At 38.1% G+C, this 13,543-nt stretch overlaps 1 pseudogene; it reads left to right on the top strand.

Annotated features, from left to right (window-relative positions):
* Nucleotides 1-399: 399 nt before the first annotated feature.
* LOC123385218 lies at nt 400-1,843 on the top strand (annotated as a pseudogene).
* The last annotated feature ends 11,700 nt before the right edge of the window (nt 1,844-13,543 follow it).

Genomic DNA, 13,543 nt, shown 5'->3' with positions numbered 1-13,543 from the left:
CCAGAAACAAATCCATGCATATACAATTAACTGGCCTTTCACAAGAGTGCCAAGAATACACAATTGGGAAATGGTGTCTTCAACAAAAGGTGCTGGAAAAACTGGATATACACATGAAAGAAAAAAAAAAGAAAGAAGTTGGACAATTTTCTTACACCATACACAAAAATAAACTATATGAATTAAAGATTTATACATAAGACCAGAAGCTATAAATACCCTAGAAAAAAACATAAGGGAAAAGCTGTTATCTTTTTAATTTTTTAAATTTTATTTTAGAGAGAAAGAGAGAAGGCTCACATGTGTGTGCAAGTGGAGGAGGGGCAGAGGGCGAGAGAGAGAATCTTAAGCAAGCTCTGTGCTCAGTGTGGAGCCCAAAGTGGGGCTCAATCTCACAACCCTGGGATCATGACCTGAGCTAAAATCGAGTGGGACACTTAACTGACTGAGCCACCCAGGTGCCCCAGGGGGAAACTTTATAACGTTGGCCTAGGTAATAAATTCTTGAATATGACACAAAAGTAGAGGAAGCAAAAGAAAATTATTTAACGTGGTACACACAGCTCTTTATAATCTGATAACTATGAACCTTGTAAACACTGTGTTCTATCCATTTCTTCACAATTCTCTAGCCATTCCAAGTTAGAAGTATTAGAAGTCCCTTATTGTTTAAGCTACATTTAATCATATTTTTTGTTAGTCACAGCTCAAAGCTTTCTAATTGATCCAGCACCTCTATTCTTGGTATGTAAAATGACCTTTCCTCTGCCATTTGAATAAGCTCCTACTATTTCAATAAATACATTTAAATACCACATTGATTCTTTTTCAGAAGGCTTTTTTGACCTTTGCTGGTGACTTCCCCAACCTTAGGTGTAGTTGGGCACTAAATGGTTGATGCTCCCGTGGCACTTTACACAACACCTTTGTTCTTATATTTCTATATTGTAATTTTTGTGTATATATCTGTCTGACATCCGACTTTGCCCAGATTGATAACAGCTCGAGTCCAGGAACCACAGCTTATTTGTTATTTAATTCCTCACACTCAGGATAATCTTCAGTACGTAGTATATTCTTAATGAATGAGTTCATAAAATAATAAGTGATTGGAGGTGGTAGCCAGTTGTGATGTGGGGTGGCCCGTGATGAAATCACCCAGTTCATTGCAAACAAGTGAATGTGACGCCTCAGAAGAAGAGCCTATTGAAGATGAACAGACTCCAATTCAGATACCGTGACTACCCCTGTCACGAGTAAATTGTTCTCAGTTTCTTGGGTTATGTGCTCTTCCAGATGGTAAATTTAAAAATGTTAGAAGAGATACCCAAGAAGGTACAGAAGAACTAAGGAGCTGTGATATACGAGGCGTATTTATTTTCTGCCCCAGAGGGGAACTGTCAAAATACCGCGTCCCAAACCTTGAGGACCTCTACCATCACTATGGAATTATCACTCATGATCATCCAATCCCAGACGAGGTACTCCCGATGTAGCCATCTGCTGTGAAATAATGGAGGAGCTTATAATCTGCCTTACAAAAGAACTGAAAAATCTGAATCCACTGTTATGGAGGACTTGGGAGATCTTGTCTGTACCCACTTGTCTCCTACTGTTCCTGTCTCACGGAGCTTCCTCTCAGCAAGCTGTAGACAGCCTGGGAGACCCAAGAGGATCTGGAGCAATACAAGACTATAAAGCAACATCATTATTTTCATGAGTTTCGGGACAAACTAGCTGTACACCTAGCATCAAGAGAGTCATTGTCAAGATCTGTATCTAGATAAAAAAGAATTTTAAATGACATATATACGACCATGTCTGAAATTTAAGAACTATTTAACATGATTTGTATTGAAATGAAACTTACCGGTGTTATCGGCTTGAATGTAAATGTATATGTGCAGATATTCCTAAAGATTTTACTGACAAATTAAAAAAAAAAGTGAATAATTGAATAAATAAATAATTGCATATATGCAATCTCCAAGAGACTGCAATACAGAAAGGAAGATAGATATTTGAACAAGGATCTAGGAGTCATGTTTGGTGTTGGAAATTAAAAATGACACGTCCTATTCCTTAAATGCTTTTGTAATGCTTTTAGTTAACAGAATCTGCCTCCATCTCTAGTCACCGTTTATAGAAGATCCAAGAAGATAATATTGTGCCATTTTATTGGCAGCTCCAAAGTTCTTAGCTTTACCAGCTCCTTCTGCTCAGTCTTTCTGAGTTTCTTCTTTTATTGGTATTGAGAAGTTTCTCAGTCTGGATTGTCGTCCGTATTCAGACAGTATGCAATAGGACAACCATCTCCCTGTTACATGGCTTTCTGCGCTTCTCATCTCAGCAAATCTTTGCAAGACTTACACGAAGGCCTTAGCAAGGTAACCCATGTATGTTTTGTCCGGTGACAAATGGTCAATTGTGTCCAACTTGACTCTGAAACATGTTCTGAATATTAATGATAAGAAGCACTCCCCTCCCAACATTGAAAGGTACACGAGATCAACTGGTTAGAACTGGAGGTGACCATCCTGGGGCAAGGGGGTGAGGCACAGTGTACTGGTGATTTGTATAATCATCAGGATGCTTTTGTCACTTCATTGCCCTAATTTGCTGAACTGTAGTGTCAGGTTACAACTGAGATCCACCTCCACACATTCCCTGAATAATAATTTTTGCAAAGGTTTGACGATAGTAAATAGGTTGTAGTACCAATTCCAAAGCAATAGTGGAGTGGTAGGTTGACTACACCAAGAAGTAATTCTTTGACACCAGCTAGCTATCCTATAATTCAATTCAGTTCTGACACTATTTACCTGGAGATAGCGTCAGATTCCATAAGTTGAGGGCTCGGTTTTACAAGACTGCTCCCACAGCCCCCTTCAGATGTCAGCCCAGGTTATTATCTGCACTTCTGACCTGCTGGCTATAAATTAAAGGTTCCCAACCCCTCTTTGAATTCCATTAATTTGCTAGAGCGGCTCACAGACCTCAGGGGAAATATTTCACTTACTAGATTACTGGTTTATTATAAAAGGATATAACTCTTGCTATAAGCCCCAGTCAATACTCCACATAGGGCTATTGCACAGAGAACTTGTCTCTACCAGCATTCTAGGTTCCATTTTAGACCATGCAGGCTCAGGCAATCTTACTGGTTCTCATTTAGCATGTTCAATGAATATTGCATGAAGCATGGATGTACATGCTTTCTGTTATATAATATTAGGTAGGGGAAACATTTTCCAGTCAGATACAATGTCTATCTCCCAAATATAATCAGGTAAAAAAAGAAGCAATCATTTCACATTAAATCTGTTTAAATCTTGATTATACCTTAATTTTGTTAGCAATTACATTTCTAACTGTAGCCTTCCTTAGTGTTCCCCACCAGATATAATACCCATTCCCATAAGACATTCAGGTAAAGGAGACACAACTTCTTTACCTAATACCTGCTTAAATACTCCAACTTCTATAATCTTATCAACCATTACATATTTTTTTCTTTCAATTTAATTGTAGCCCAAGTTAGGACTTCACCAATGGATTCTGGTACCACTTCATGGGATTCCCATATCAAGACATCCTGGAAATTTCTCTTATCCACACAGTGTTCATTTCACCCACACTTGTGCAAAAGGCTTTGGGTCCCCAGTAAGAGATGGAACCAAGGAAGTCTGGCTCTTCTGTCAATCTTTAACTTCATTACCCTAACTACTGCCATAAGAGATTGTTGGTTTTGGTCAAGTTTCTCATTAAAATCTCCACCTTATGGCTTTGTAAATTCCTCCAAACAGGGGTAAGCAGAGTGGACTTGTTTGGGACCCTTTAATGTTGGAAGAACATAGGGAACTCTTTGGCCCACTCAACTTAAGGTTATGCTGTGTTAATATTTTTATTTTAACCCAATCAATGTTCATTTTATTCATTCCATTCCTTAATAAGCATCTAAAGATTTCTTCCCTGCTGAGACAAGTCCCGTGACTCTCCCCTCTCTGTTTCCTCTTTATTTCTTAATAACTGTTCAAAAATTACTACCTTGTTCGGACAAGTCTCTTGACTCTCCCTCTGCTTCCTCTCATTGTCTTATTAATTAACTGGATGTTTTGATTAGCATTTGTAAGACAAATGCTGAAGGGAAGCTGAGAGAGCCAACTCCATAAAGTTTGGTTTTATGGCTTTACAACAATAAAGTTAGATGGGGTGTGCATGTAAAAGGAGGTTCCTTAACCATAGTGTTTACCATGGCCTGGGTGACGAGCTATATTCTGAGGGTGGGTGTACTGATTATTATAAAACCAGCCCTGCATGGCTCTCGTGTAAAACATATCAGCTCTTTCATCTGGGGGTGTTCCATTTTGGCATTCATGAAAGACAGTTCACCTTCTCAGAGTAAACAGACCTTACGGTGGCTTTTATTCACTTCACCAGGCTGGCTGTTCCCTCAGGAACCCATATAGTCATTTGTGATTATTCCGTAGTAAGCTGTCGGTCTTCCATCAGGCCAACCATGCTCTCACTCTGCAGCATTAGAAATCAGACACTATTTTCTAAAGAGTCACTCCTATAATTTATCTCAACAAAGATTTCTCAAGAAGCTGATGAAACTAATTCACAAAATGAAACAACTCCTTCACTATCCTTAGGTGGGATCCAAAAGTCACCTCATGAACATAACAAACCTTTGCCACTCTCCTCGCCAAGGAAATTCCAAGGGTTTCACTAGCTCTGAGTCAGAAACAGAGCAAATATATATTTCTTATACATTACAATATCACACCGCCCTCAAAATTCATTCATCTTATGTCTAGTGAATTAAACCCACTGACTGTCCAGTTATCCAAAATGTTTTAAAATAATAATGGTTTATTTGAGAACCAGGGACATTAGTGACATCATGTCATTTGAACCTTAAGTATATCTATAAATTGTTATTATTGCAAATGATGATATGAAGATTGAGACTTAGCCAAGTTAAGAAATATGCCTCACAGCTAGAAAATAGAGTAGCTGGGATTTCAGTCACTTTGGCTGAGCCCTAAGCCTCTGGTCATAGAATAGCTATGCTGAACTAGAATCCTTAAATCAGCCTTTCCTTTTCCTCACAGAAATCAACACTGTCTCTTTTACTATCTTTTTATACTTACTCTCCACAAAGCAATCAGTGGCAATGGCAATGTGACTCACATACCAGTCTATTGACCTGCACTGGGTATAGAGAAGGCCCCTATGGCACCAGAAAGAGGTACAAGGCGGGTTGGTGACTCAACACTTTGGGTGACCTACAAGGAAGAACTCTGTTTCCTTTTATTTTTTTTTTTTAACGTTTATTTATTTTTGAGAGAGAGAGAGGGCATGTGAATGAGGAAGAGCAGAGAGAAAGGGAGACAGAGGATCTGCAGCAGGCTCTGCACTGAGAGCACAGAGCCCAGTTGGGGCCTTGAACTCACGAACTGTGAGATCATGACTTGAGCTGAAGTCAAATTCTTAACCAACTGAGCCACCCAGGCACCCCACATCTGTTTCTTAAAATTAAGTTTTGAGGGGCGCCTGGGTGGCTCAGTCAGTTAAGCGTCCGACTTCAGCTCAGGTCACGATCTCACAGTCCATGAGTTCGAGCCCCACGTCGGGCTCTGGGCTGATGGCTCAGAGCCTGGAGCCTGCTTCCCATTCCATGTCTCCCTCTCTCTCTGCCCCTCCCCCGTTCATGCTCTGTCTCTCTCTGTCTCAAAAAAAAAAAAAAACTTTAAAAACTAAAAATAAAAAAAATTAAGTTTTGAGATACACCTACATCCTTATCATAAATATATTTTTATTTGGGCTAATTTGGATATATTTTCATTTCTTGCAATTTAGTACTTCCCAATTGTTTGTATTATTTATTATTATATAATAACCTACCCCAAAACATAATGTTTTAAAACAAAAATTTGTTACTATGCCATCTCACAATTCTTTTGGTCAGCAATTTGAACAAGACACACAAAAAGTGTGGCCGGTCTCTGTTCTATAATGTCTGGACCCTGAATTTATTTAGATTGACTTGGGCTGACTCAAGGGTTGGTGTCTGGAATGACTATGAGCCATCTCCCCAGTTATTCTTTCACTACGTGTTCCCTCTGTTTCTTATTACACTTCCTTTGTCTTACTTTTAATTGAGATTTTTTTTATGGTTCCATTTTATCTAACGTTGATTTATCATTTATGTCCTAGGATTTACAATATAATTATAATTATAAATTACAATTTATAAATCATAAATTATAAATAATCAGAGAAATTCAAATGCTTTACCACTTCACAGGTACCATGAAGATCTGCAACAGTATATTCCTGATTCTTCTCTCCCATCCTTTGCGTTATCAGTGTCATTTATTTTACTTTTTTGTGTGCTGTAAGTACAAGCTACATTGCTATTATTTCCGCTTTATACTGTCTGTTATTTTTTAGATTTGTTTAAGAAATAAAAGTGCAATTTACCTTTATTCAAGCTCAGCCCTCTACATTTCTTTTGTAGGTTCAACTTCCTGTCTCAGCATCTCTTCTCTTGAAGACTTTATTAAACATTTCTTATAGTGCATGTCTGCTAGTGATGAATTTCCATATATATGCATATATTGCATATATATGCATACATATGCATATATTCCCATATATATATACATATATATTATACGTTTAAATATATATCCAATACGGAAACTATTGACTATTGTGATCTTGTAAAACAGTTAATCCAAATTGAGATATGCTATAACTGAAAAGTTCACACGAGATTTTGAAGACCTGTTATTTTAAAAAAGAATATAAAATATCTCATTGAGGTCTTCTTGTACTCTCCTAGAGTGTAGAGAGCAGGAAAGAACATCACTCCAACCTTTATTTAAAAAAAAAAAACAGACTTGAGGGGAGCCTGGGTGGCTCAGTCGGTTAGGCATCCGGTTTCAGCTCAGGTCATGATCTCACAGCTCGTGGGTTCGAGCCCCACGTCGGGCTCTGTGCTGACAACTCAGAGCCTGGAGCCTGCTTCAGATTCTGTGTCTCTCTCTGTCTCTGCCCCCCCCTGCTCACTCTCTGTCTCTCTCTCTCTCCCAAAAATAAATAAACATTAAAAAAAATTAAAAAAAAAAACAGACTTGAGGGGTGCCTGGGTGGCTCAGTCAGTTAAGCATCCAACTTCAGCTCAGGTCATGATCTCACAGTTTGTTGATTTTGAGGCCCGCATCGGTCTCTGTGCTGACAGCTCAGAGCCTGGAGCCTGCTTTGGATTCTCTGTTTCCCACTCTCTGCCTCTCCCCTTCTTGACTCCGTCTATCTCTCTCTCAAAAATAAATACACATTAAAAAAAATTGCTGGCATAACTTCAAATTCATGACTCTTACAATCTGTTAGAGAACTGAGGTTCCAGAACAACCACTTGTCCAAACACTAAGGAGAGACAAGCACCTTCAAGGAGAGAAGAGACACGAACATGTACTTACCAGATTACTAGACACTAATAAGAGGAACCTAGCCATAATAGTTGACATATTGGTGAAGGTCCAGGGCAGACTTGCAGGAGAGTGTAGAACCCATGGGACATTAGAAATTAGAGGAGTGCATGCCCTCTTGCAAGATTTTCTCCACGAATCCCACATATAATCACAAAAAAAGATCAGAGAGACGAAAAAGTATTGTTTCAGTGCAGACCCCTGGGGTGGGGAATAGCACCTCTGTCGGAAGGCCAGGGAGCTCCACTGACCCTTTCCCCCATCTCCTCATAAGAAAGAAATGTCTGCAGGAGGGAAGAAACCAAACACTTTCACCTTTAGAACATTGGTGAGGGAAGGGAACAAAGAAACCAAACTCTTAGAAAGAGGTAAGAAAGCGTGTGGGGGCCCATCCAGCCAGAATATGGGCAGAAGGACTGAGAAGGCCACACCTCTGACACCCAGGGATAAGGTTCCTGCCCACGGCTGAGAATCAGAACAGACAACAGCCACCACCACTCACAACCAACAATCAAACAAGCCTCGAGGAACAATAGTGTGTACAGAGACCCTCTCTTGAGATGTAGATGCGGATGCAGACCCAGCAGATGGATGTGTGTGCATTTCCAGGCCAAACAAATACTTATGAGAAAATGCACTCCCAGGAAACGAAGTCATCACCAGAACCACACCCAGAAATGACACAGATGTTGGGACTGTGTGACAGCGTATTTAAAATGTTTATTGTCTTTAATGAAAATGGTAGATGGCACACAAAATCAAATGGTTAACTTCAACAGGGACGGGACATTAAGAAATGATTAAATGGAAATACTACAAATGAGAAAAATAGCAAAAAAGATGAACACTTTTCATGTGATCATAAGTACACTCAACACATCCAAGGAAGACATAAGTGAACCTTAAGGCAAGGCAATAGAAATTACCCAAAAAAAAGAGTGAAACAAAAATAGAACAGAGCATCTACGCGCTAAGACATCAGACAGTATAACATATGTGTATTTGGAAACACAGAAGGAAAAGAGAGAGAATTTGGCAGAAGGAATATTTTTTAGGGGGGCGCCGGGGTGGCTCAGTCGGTTAAGTCTCTGACTTTGGGTCAGGTCATGATCTTGCAGTTGAGGAGTTTGAGCCCCAAGTCGGGCTCTGTGCTGACAGCTCAGAGCCTGGAGCCTGCTTCAGATTCTGTCTCCCTCTCTCTGCCCCTCCCCTGCTCATGCTCTTTCTCTCTCTCTCTCTCTCAAAGAATAAATAAACATTAACAAAATAAATAAACATTAACAAAAAAGAAATATTTTTTAAAATCATGGCCAAGAATTTTCTAAAATTGACACACGCCAAACAGCGGATCCAAAAACTCTAAGAACAACAGCAGGAAAATACCAAAAGACAAACAAAACAAAACATAGCCACATACATAGGTATATCATATTCAAACGAGTGGAAACAAAAGTCAGAATGAACATTTTGGTAACAGAAATAAAAGGCACATTAGCTACAGAGAAACAGTTGAAAATTGTAGCTCAGTTTTTATGAGGAACCATGAAATAATGCAATAATATCTTTAATGTACTGAAGAACAAAACAGAATTATCAATCCAAGAGTCTACCATCAGTAAAAATATCTTTCAAAAAGAAAGGAGATTATATATATATATAATATTTTATCTGCATATATTTTTAATAACAGTTCTTCAAAATCTGATGTGAATTTTTCACTTATACGATATCTCGATTTGGATTAACTGGACTTCCCAAGACCACAACATCCACATACGGTTGGTGGCTTCCATTTTGGACAGCCCTAAACTTAAAGCTATTGAATATCTCTCATATAATAGTCACGATATGAAGATTTTAAAATTGATATTATTATACTTCATTTTACAAGCAGTGAAATATTTAGATTTTTTTTCAGGTTTTTTGTTATTTTTCTTAGTATTTTCTACGTGTGCAAAAGTCAAGCAAATGTCATATTATACTAAATGTATACTTTACCTCCATTAATTTTTATAAACCTGAAGATATTTGGAGTGTTAACTGTACATAGATGCGATAAAAATTTGATCAACAGAACATTTTCTAGCACATATTTTTGTACGTATCTTTCAGTCTAACTTAGTTGCTATGTTGAAGTGTTTTTTTGAATGATATATAAACATCTTCAGTTTCTCATGCTGAGATCCTCATTAGTCTTCAATGCCAAAATAACAATATTGCTTTTCGTCCATCCGAAGCAAGTTATAAGGTATTATGAATCAACTCATTTGCTCAAATAGCAACACTAATGAAAAATCTTTTTACAAATGCATCAATTTTGATTTGTGCCAGATGTATAAATAAGAACTTGAATGTCTAATGTAGAATTCAAATGAAAATGCTGGGGGAGTCTATATAGAAGAAATGTAAGATGTCTTACAGTTTCTTTTATTAAATTCATTATTTTCCAGATAAAGTACACTTTCAGCCTACTTATTTATGTGACATGTATAACTCTGATCTTCAAACCCATTTATTTAAAAAAAAGTTTTGTTGATTTCACTTCATGTACAGTACTGGTTTCTGCCTTCAGCTCTTCAGTATGAGAGAAATCGATTGAGAAAAACAGTTTCAAGAAATCTGTTCCAAGGCATTCTCTCTGTCTTCCCCCCACCCCTATGATATGTTCTAAATTCTGCTGTTCTGGTGGTTAATAATGGCATCTTTTTTACTTTTCATATTTGCAATGATCCTATGATGACAATTACATGCATGGTTATTTCACAAATAACCCTAAATGCAATAAAATTGAAAAATCAACCAATTAAAATTTTGAGATAGCTATGAATCACAGAAAGGCCTGAAGTAAGCCAACAGAGAAGGGGCACAGCAACAGGTAATAAATGTTCACGTTGGTCCTGGTTCATAACACCTAATGCCCCAAATATTTCAGATAGAAGGTCAGTCAATGTGAATTTACATGAAAGGTTTAAGGGGCTAGTTTGTAATAACAAAGAGTTTATGTGGCCATGCTTTTGTGACTAACAGTTTCCATTTCTTCTAAGCCTGTTCTTGTGTTTTCCTAGGCCCACCATCCATAGCTGTGCATAACTAAACCTTATTGGTTATGGTAACTCGTAGTTTCGGTGGAATGGTGCAGGTCTGATTGCAGTGGGTTGAAAAAGAGAGTAGTAGAGTAGTAGCTATGGGGGAAAATATGGTCAAGAGAGTTTTTCTAAAGATGGGAGAAGAAAGAGCATCTTGGCACACTGATGAGAACGATCCCACAAGGAGAGAGATGATGGAGGACAGAAAGAGGAGAGTTACTGAAGTTGAGAGCAGATAGAGTCAGATACACATGTGGACAGACCAGCTTGAGACAGAGCCTGGATAGTATAGTCAGGCTGACAGCAGGGGAACAGAATATGTGGGTGCTGATGCTGGTAAGTGACTAGGAGAGTGCCGTCTGGGGGCCCTAGAACTTATCTTCTGATTACTTCCATTTCCTTAGTGACTCAGGAACAAGGATATCAATTGAGAATAAGGATACAGGGGATAGGTATAGAGGGCATGAAAATAAAGGGAAAGGTATGAAATAGACATCTAGAAAAGAACAAGAGTGAAAGGACCAGGAATGCTTTATATTATAAACCTTTAGCAAGAAAGCATATATCCGTCAATTTTAACTAATAAATCATTCCCAAATCCATCCACTTCTTTCCGTTCCACTACAACCCTTGTCCAAATTACCACCGCCTCTTGCCTGAACTACTGCATTCGTTGGCTTCCTAATTGGCTTATACATGTTCCCTCTTCCTCCTCACCAGTGCATTCTTAGCATTGCAGCTGGGACGATCTTTTCAAATGCGTTTGTTTATGGTGCCACTCTGTTTAAAGGCTTCCAAGACCTTTGGGTAGAAACAACCCTTCCTAGGGCAGCCTCACCTCAGCTACTTGTTCCTGCCTCACTCTTAGCAGTTGTGTAACAATAGCTTTTCTCAGTTCCTCTAAAGAGCAGTGATTCCTCATCCAGCAGGGTGTCATGAACGCTGCCTGAAAAATCCTTCTCTTCTTGCCTTACTTATTTGATTCCTACTTTTTCTTTATATTTCAACTGAATCATCAGTTTCGCCAAGAAAGTGTGCCCATTCTTTCATTTATATTCCTTGTTATACACTTGTATAGTGCCATGTAGTTTCCAATCATAATTTTAAATTTATTTGTGGAATTATTTGATCATGTTCCCTATTAGACTGTGAAGCTCTAGGAGGGTTAGCAATATGTTTGCCATTTTTTAAAAAAATACAAAGTATGCTTGCTTTTGTTAACCAGTTTACGCCTCAATAGTTAGCACATATTATCTAGCATACAAAAGACCTCAATAAGTATTTGTCTAGTGAATTTGCGTAAAATAATGGATACTAATTATTTAAAAAAATTTTAAAAATTTTCTTTTTAATGCTTATTATTTATTTTAGAGAGAGAGGGAGAGAGAGAGAGAGGGAAAGACAGGTGCAAGCGGGGGAGGAGCAAAGAGAGAGAGGGAGACACAGAATCTGAAGCAGGCTTCAGGCTCTGAGCTGTCAGCACAGAGCCCAATGTCAGGCTCGAACTCATAAACTGTGAGATCATGACCTGAGTCCAAGTCACATGCTTAACCGAGTCACCCAGGTGCCCTCTAATGGGTACTTATTATTAAAAATACACTATGTGTAAAACTCTAAGCTGTGTTATGTTTTTCATTTTAAATTAAGATCTATGCCCAGTATGGGGTTTAAACTCACCATCCCAAGATCAAGAGTTGCATGCTCTACTGACTCAGTCTGGTGCCCCCAAAGCTATGTTCTTTATAAAATTAATTTACTCTTTATAAAAACCTATAAAGTAAGAATTATTATCTAACTTTAAAGATAAAGACATTGAGTCTTTTTAAAAAGTTTTTGTTTAGGGGCATCTGGGTGGGTTGGGTGTATGACTTCAGTTCAGGCATGATCTCATGGTTCCTGAGTTCAAGCCCCACATGGAACTTGCTGCTGTCAGTGCAGAGCTCACTTCAGCTCCTCTGTCCCCCCTTTCTCTGCCCCTCCCTGGCTCATGCTCTCTTTCTCTCAGCAATAAATAAACATTTAAATTCCAGTTAGTTAACATACAATATAATATTAGTTCCAGGTGTGCAATATAGTGATTCACCACTTCCATACATCACCTGGTGCTTATCACAAGTCCACTGCTTAATCCCCATCACCGATTGCACCCATCCCCCTCCCCACCTCCCTTCTGGTAACCATCAGTTTGTTCTCTATAGTTAAGAGTCTGATTCTTGATTTGCCTCCCTCTTTCTCTCTCTCTCCCTCTCTCTTCCTTTCGCTCATTTTTTTTGTTGCCTAAATTCCACATATGAGTGAAATCTTATGGTATTTGTCTTTCTCTGACTGACTCACTTAGCATATTTTCTAGCTCCATCCATGTCATTGAAAGTAGCAAGATTTCATTCTTTTTATGGCTAAGTAATATTCCATTATATGTAATATATAATCATATATATGGATAAAGAAAAGAAGATGTGTGTGTATATATATATACACACACACAGCATGTGTATATATACCATTATATACACCACATAAATATACCATACTATATTTATATCATCTATATCATCTATATCTATATATATCTATATATCTATATCTATCTATATCTATATATATATATAGAAATATCTCTATATATCTATATCTATATCTATATATCTACACAACACATCTTCTTTTCTTTACCCATTCATCAGTTGATGGGCATTTGGGCTGTTTCCATAATTAAGCTATTGTAGATAATGCTGATATAAACATCAGGGTGCATGTATCCCTTTGAATTAGTATTTTTGTATTCTTTGGGTAAATACCTATTAGTGCAGTTGCTGGATTTTTGAGTGAATGAAGCCACAGGGATATTGCATTAGCTGTAATGATAGGTCTTGGCTAAATAACCTCAGTCCACATTTCCCAAGTGGTTAGTTGCTTTTACATAGTCATTTCATAAATGTACATTGACTTATTTCCATT

This window comes from Felis catus, chromosome B1 (assembly GCF_018350175.1).
Source record: "Felis catus isolate Fca126 chromosome B1, F.catus_Fca126_mat1.0, whole genome shotgun sequence".
Taxonomy (NCBI): Eukaryota; Metazoa; Chordata; class Mammalia; order Carnivora; family Felidae; genus Felis; species Felis catus.
The sequence above is the reverse complement of the archived record's forward strand: the minus strand, read 5'-3'. Positions and strand labels throughout refer to the sequence as shown.